This window comes from Tupaia chinensis, unplaced genomic scaffold, assembly GCF_000334495.1.
Source record: "Tupaia chinensis unplaced genomic scaffold, TupChi_1.0 Scaffold144341_1, whole genome shotgun sequence".
Lineage (NCBI taxonomy): Eukaryota > Metazoa > Chordata > Mammalia > Scandentia > Tupaiidae > Tupaia > Tupaia belangeri.
The window spans coordinates 134,270-141,525 of record NW_006204200.1 but is presented as its reverse complement, the minus strand read 5'-3'; the positions used below and the strand labels follow the sequence as shown (position 1 = coordinate 141,525).

The 7,256-nt window shown below is 36.2% G+C and overlaps 1 pseudogene; it reads right to left on the bottom strand.

The window, feature by feature from the left end:
- Positions 1-1,148: 1,148 nt before the first annotated feature.
- Positions 1,149-1,570, bottom strand: LOC102468883 (uncharacterized protein C9orf85 homolog pseudogene; annotated as a pseudogene).
- Positions 1,571-7,256: the final 5,686 nt, after the last annotated feature.

Here is a 7,256-nt window from a genome sequence, read left to right as displayed (position 1 = left end):
CCTTCAGTGTACACATTCTTAGGGTCTTGTTACTACCGGGTACGCATCATAGGTCAAAAAGAAAAGAAAGGAAGTGTGCTGGTTTGTTGAAACTCCAGTGAAGGCTGTCTGGTTTTGCTTCAAAGAGGATATTGGGCAAGCCATAAACATTGTATACAACAGGCATTACATGACCAAGCCAGGATCAGGATGTTTTCCAAATCCCGTGGATGTTTCCACAGATTTTTCTGGCATCTAAGGCATGTGTCAGCTGGCTTCAGTGAATAATTAATGAGGTGTTCTGATAACTGCCTCTTTCTGCCTCACACATGAATTATAATGTGATATATAAATACTTATTTTGACAGATAGTAAAATATATGTTACTCAAAAATGTTAAAATGTTGCATGAAAGTTTCATAACTATACAAATATCACACACAATTTATATATTGCCCATTTTGCCTGTTTTATATGGCTTTTTCTGATTTCCTCATTAGCACTTCACAGAACTCATTGTGAAACCCTCAAAGACAAATTGGTGCTTCCTTTTGGCCGGAACCGCCATCTTCCAGTAATTAACCAAAATGATGAACACAAAAGGAAAGAGGAGAGGCACCCGATATATGTTCTCTAGGCCTTTTAGAAAACATGGAGTTGTTCCTTTGGCGACATATATGCGAATCTACAAGAAAGGTGATATTGTAGACATTAAGGGAATGGGTACTGTTCAAAAAGGAATGCCCCACAAATGTTACCATGGCAAAATTGGAAGAGTCTACAATGTTACCCAGCATGCTGTTGGCATTGTTGTGAACAAACAAGTTAAGGGCAAGATTCTTGCCAAGAGAATCAATGTGCATATTGAGCATATTAAACATTCTAAGAGCAGAGATAGCTTCCTAAAACGTGTAAAGGAAAATGACCAGAAAAAGAAAGAAGTCAAAGAGAAAGGTACCTGAGTTCAACTAAAGCGCCAGCCTGCTCCACCCAGAGAAGCACACTTTGTGAGAACCAATGGAAAGGATCCTGAGCTACTGGAACCTGTTCCCTATGAATTCACGGCATGATGGGTGTTAAAAATAAACTAATCTGTGGTCTATAAAAAAAAAAAAGACAAAAGTTGGTCAGAATTTCATGTTCTTAAATTGACTTTCAATATAGTTATATTAGTCTACTTGATTGTCATCTTCTGTGTCATTTAAATCAATATCTAAATCATCATCACTTTCTTCATTTCTTCTGCAATTTATTCTATGGTTAGGACAAATTATTTTCAATATTTTCTGTCTTTTTAAATTTATTAATCTGAATAGATGTCCACTTCCTTTCCACATTTTGCACACATTTCAGGTTCACAGGACCATGGTCTACAAATCATATGATAAGAGTCCTTCACTAAGTTTTGTAAGCATTTAACACATTTTTTTTTAGGTTTGCAGAGTGGTTTGTATTTGCTGTTTTACATGTCATTCAAGTACTTCATTACAGTGATGACATACTCCATCAAGAACTTCTCATTTTTTAAGCTAAATGTACTCTGGTGCTTCTGAGACTTAGAATTAGCCATATTGCCTTTCTGGGAGCTCATTACAGAAATCAAAATTACCTCATGGCATTTGCACAGGAAAAAGTGCAAGACAGACAAAGAAAATACCTCCCACAGTGTTGATGCTTTGTCAATAACCCAGGAGGAACTACTGTAGTTTTCTTATGGTGTCTTTGTCTGACTGCATTTTTAATTTTTTGGAAGAGTTGAGAATAATTGGTGCTAATATTTCCTTTCTTTTCTTTTCTTCTCTTTTTTGTTTTTGGAGAGGTTTTTTTCCATAGGGTGTATGGGCGTGTGCACTCACCAGAAAGACACAGAGAGAGAGACAGAGAGACAGAAAGCAAGAAATCAACCCCTGCAGGGAATCCCACCCCACAATCTCTTCTCCATTCTCCTCTCAGTATCTTGGGCATGCACGCACATGTGCCTGGCATGAGTTCAAGCCACTGGGTCTGGGACTCGAACTGCGGTCAGCTAGATGGGAGTCCAGTGACACAGTCATTATGCCAAATGCTGGTCCCAATTGTTCTTTAAATATATAGTATAATAGATTTCACCAGTGATGCCATGACCTTTCTTTGTTGGGAGGGTTTTTTTGTTTTTGTTTTTGTTTTCAATGCCAGAGGATACTTGGACACAAGAGAGAGAAAAAAAGAAAGCTAAAGAGAGAGAAAAGCCCCTCAGTGAAGCCCAGTCATGCCATGATTCTTTTTCCTTCAGTTCTCTATCTCATCAGGATCCTGGGTATATGTACACATGTCTAGCATGTAAGCCACCAGGTGGAACTTGAAAACTGGCCAGCCAACCATCTGGGATCTGACTTCCTCTGCACAGTGCTCCTCTCCTGTTGGGAGAGTTTTGATTACTAATTTGATCTCATTACTAGTTATAGGTCTATTCATATTTTCTATTTCTACATGAGTCCAGTTTGGCATATTGTATTTTTCTTTGAATTATCTATTTAATTCAAGTTATCTAATTTGTTGTTGTTCATAGTAGTCTATTACAATTCTTTTTTATTTATGTAAAATACGTAGTCATCCCTCCACCCTCATTTCTTATTTAATAATTTGAGTTTCTCTCTCTGTAAATGTAGCTAAAGTTTCTTTTTTAATTTTGTTCTTTTTTTATTTTTTCACTTTGCTTCTTTTCTAAAAAAAAAAGTATTTACTATCATAATTTTGTTTATGTTACATTGAATCATATATATCTTTATAGTGTATTGCATTTCTTTTTTGAAAATGAATACTATGCATATCAGTCAAGACAAAGACAGGGACCAGCAGTTAGTGTAATGGCTATGTCGCTGGACTCCCATGTAGTCCACCATGGTTCGAATCCCAGACCCGGTGGCTTAAAACTCACACTGGGAGCATGTGCGTGCATGCCCAAGATCCCGAGAGGAGAATGGAGGAGAAGGGATTGTGGCGTGGCCACTCCCCTGGGGGATGTCTCTCTGTCTTTCTCTGTCTGTCTGGTGAGTGCACATGCCCTATAGCAAAAACCTCTCAAAACAAACAAACAAAAAAAGACAAAACATTACTATTCACATCATCACCAATAGATTTTCAACATTTTTTTCCAGATTATTATTTTTTTATTCTCATTATTTTTTAAACATTCAATCACTACATATCATTTTGCTTGTAAAAAGAATTTACCCAACATGAAATACTTCTCAGACCAATCCAGTTGAGAATACTATACATGTTATCATAAACAGGTAATAAATCATTTTTGGGTCCCACTAACGTCATGCCTCTCTATTTATTCTTTTGCTATACTTCTCTATACTCTTCCTTTCTCTCACTCCATTCCACACTGTCTTCAGCATCCCTAACTATTTTCACTGCTTTTATGTCCTCCATTATTTCTATGAAATGTGAATAATCGGTATATATTAAGTGGAGACATAGAATATCTTTCTTTGATGTCCTGGCTTGCTTCACTCAGCAATAGATCCTCCATACCTGACCACTCTCTATCAAATACCAGGGTCTTGTTGTTTTTTATGGTTGAGTAGTATTCCATAGAGTATATGTGCCACACTTTTTCAATCCATTCATCTGTTTCTGGACATTTGGGTTGGTTCTATGTCTTAGCAATTGTGAATAATGCTGCAATAAACACTGACGTGCAAGTGCTTTTCTGACTGAATTTTTCTCATCTTTTCAAAATCGATCTTTTCTACTTTCTAAAAATATAAAATTAGGCTGTTGAATACTATGTCTTCTTTATTACTGTGTGTGTTTACATATGTAAATTTTCTTCTAAGGATTGATTTCACAGTATCTTATAAGTTTTTGTGTCTTTTTAAAGAAGTTTGTCCCCACATTGGCATCATGAAGACTTTCTTTTTTCATTTTCTTTTTTTTGGGGATGAGGGAGAAGTTTTTGCTATAGGGCACATGTGCTTGCCAGAAAGACAGAGAAAGACAGAGAGACAGAAAGCGAGAAATCACCCTCCAGGATGGATGTCCACACCGCAATCCCTTCCCCTCCATTCTACTCTTGGAATCTTGGGCATGCATGCACATGCTCCTGGCATGAGTTTAAGCCATGGGGTCCAGGACTCAAACCATGGTCGACTACATGGGAATCCAGCAACATAGCCATTACACCAACTGCTGGTCCCATGAAGACTTTCTTTCATTATCTTTAAAAATCTTTACAGTTTACCTTTCACGATTAGATACTTTAGTATGATGTGATGCAGAGTTCAACTTTTTTCCCACATTGTTACCTCATATTTCAGCATCATTTGTTGAAAAGTCATTCCTTCCTTACTAATACATGTCATCTCTCTCACATATGTAATTTCTATATATCCATTAAATTGTTTCTGTTCTGTTTTCTATTCTACTGGTTTGAGTCTATCCCAGCATCATTACCACACTATTTTCATTACTATAGCTTTTTCTCCCCCCACAGTGAAGTGAGACTTTAATGGCAGTCTTGCAAGATTAGATGCCTGATGGAAAGACACAACCAGAATGGTTAAAACAAGCAATTTTTTCTTCCCAGAGGAAGATTTTTGTCATAGGGTATATATGCTCACCAGATAGACAGAGAGAGATAAAGCGAGAAATCATCTCTGAAGGAGGATGACCATGCTATAATCTTTTCTCCTCCATTCTCCTCCTGGGATTTTGGGCACGCATACACATGCATCTAACAAGAGTTTCAAGCTGCCAAGTCTGGTACCTGAACTGCAGTCAACCATGTGGGAGTCTTGTGCCTTAACCACGACGCCACCTGCTGGTCTGACAATAAGCAATTTATACCCTAGTGGGCAAGTCCCTCCCCTAGTTTCTCACTGACTGAGTACTATGAAGTGTACTATCTTCCTGAACTTTGCCTAACTTTTGTTATTCCCTTATAAGGCGTTTATTGTCTCCATGCCTCTCTCGTCTGATCAAAAGACATAGTCTCAGGCCAAGTCAGTAAAAAAGGCCCACCAAATGTCTGAGGAGGGAGCAGAACTAAGAAGTCAAAAGGAGCAAATTGCTGGTTACCAACCATCATTTTGAGAAGTCATTTCTCAAGAGTGACCTATTCTTTTGGAATTTCATTTATTGAGGGAGGGACTTTCTGAGAATGTGTACTTTCATTATCACATCTAGGAGGTTGTCACATCTACAAACTGCTTAAGCAACTTTTGTTAAGTTATTTTTGAAAATGAATCACTTAAACTATTTTCTTACAAATTCCCTCCTCTTTTTTCCCCTAAGAGTTACCGATTTCATTTTCGCTAATGTTTTGGTATTTTAATTTTTTTTTAATTGTCTTAGCATTTGTTGGCTTTTCTCATCATAGTCTGAGTTAGTTTCCATCAACGTGAGGTTATTTTGGGCACAGGTCATGTGCATTTGTTTGTTAATTGTGGATTCTGTTAGCCTCTCTGCTACAAGGAATAATGCAACACTTTACTGATATTAAAACTCCAGCTACAATTATAAGGGAAGTTAGGACTGAAACTACCATCGCCTTCCATTTAACAAATCATCCTTTTAACCAATCAATAAATGGATTATTAATGCCTGTATTTTCAGCCAATTCATTTTTCAATGTTGTAAGCCTGTGTAATATTTTATTAATGGTTCCATCTGTGGCAATAGTATTTGGAATAATGTTACAGTATTTCCCTCCTAGCATGACACAAACCCTTTCTCTGCCATAATCATGTCTAATATGGCTTGGTTTTCCCAGGACATTTGGCTAGTGCAATCCAATTGACTAGCTACCCTCCTAGAGGGCATCCATAGTATAGTTAATAAATATATTTTGATTGTAGTAAATATAATTAATCCAGCCCACATTTTTGTTACTAGTAGAACAGCAGAAGAGTGTTGAATCCTGCAGCTATTTGATTTTTGTTTTTAATTATAGTGATAACTGTAGAACAATTCTTTCTACTTTCTTTTTCTTTAAGCATTGTGACTGTTTCTGACCATTTTTAGTTCCATGTAAATTTTAAAACAATTTGGACATTTAAAAATATGGGATTCTGGGATCAGTAGGTGGTATAGTGGTTAGGGACTGTATTCCCACGTGGCTGACTATTGCTTAAATCCTGGACCTAGTGGCTTAGAAATTATGCTGAACATGTGTGTACACATGGTCAAAATCCCAGGAGGAGAATGGAGGAGTAAGTATTGTGGCCATTTTCCCTGGAGGAGTTATTTCTCACTTTCCCTCTTTTTGTCTGTCTCCACCGAGTACACGTGCCTTATGGCAAAAATCTAAAAAGAAAAAGAATTCTATTTTATATATAGATAAGTTCAGATCAAATTCAAATCTTTTCAATATTGTCTTGTAATCATTAAACATGGTTTGTCTCCTAATTTTTTAGGTATTCTTTAATATCTGTAAATAAAGTGTACAAAATTTGTTCAATGAAAGGAATGATTTTGCATAAATTACAATATATTATGTTAAATGTATTCCTATATATATGGATATTACATAGATATAAACATTTTTTAAAATGGCAAAGAGCCTGGGCTCTCACCACAGAGAGAAAGAGAGAGGAAAAGTGAGAAACCAACCCCCCATGGGACATGGTCATGCTGCAATTCCTTCTCCTGCATTTAACCCTGCTTTTGGGATTGTGGGCACATTTTCACAGATGCCTAGTATGTTTGTCAAGCCACTGGCTCCAAGCATCAAATTGCATCATGAGATCCAGCTGCCTTAACCAGCTGGCCATGGACTGACCCAATTTGGAAATTTTCATCTTATTTTTAAAACTGTTTTGGTGTTTGCATATGAAAGAACTATTAGTTTTTATATTCAGGAACATGCTAAGATAACTTTTTAATTCTAACATTTTTATTTGTCATTTTATCTAACAATTTATCTTTTGTATTTATACACAGATGATTGTATTATTTGTGCAAAATGACAGTATATTTTCTTCCTTTCTAATCCTTATTCCTATTATTCCACTGCCTTGCTTAACTGTGCTGACGAGCATTCATCCTTTACTCATGTCTTGATATCAGAGATGTTCCCAATATTTAATCATGAAATATAAAATCTTATGTAGTTTTCATTTTTGTTAGATACCCGGAATCAGATTAAGAAAGTTTATTATTACTTTTCCTCTGCAAGTAATTTTGTTTTGGGGTCTCAAATGAATATTGAATTTTATCAAACTTGTTTTAATTTATGAAAATAATTTTATGTGTTTTTTATCTCAATTTGTTAAGGTGATCAATTATGT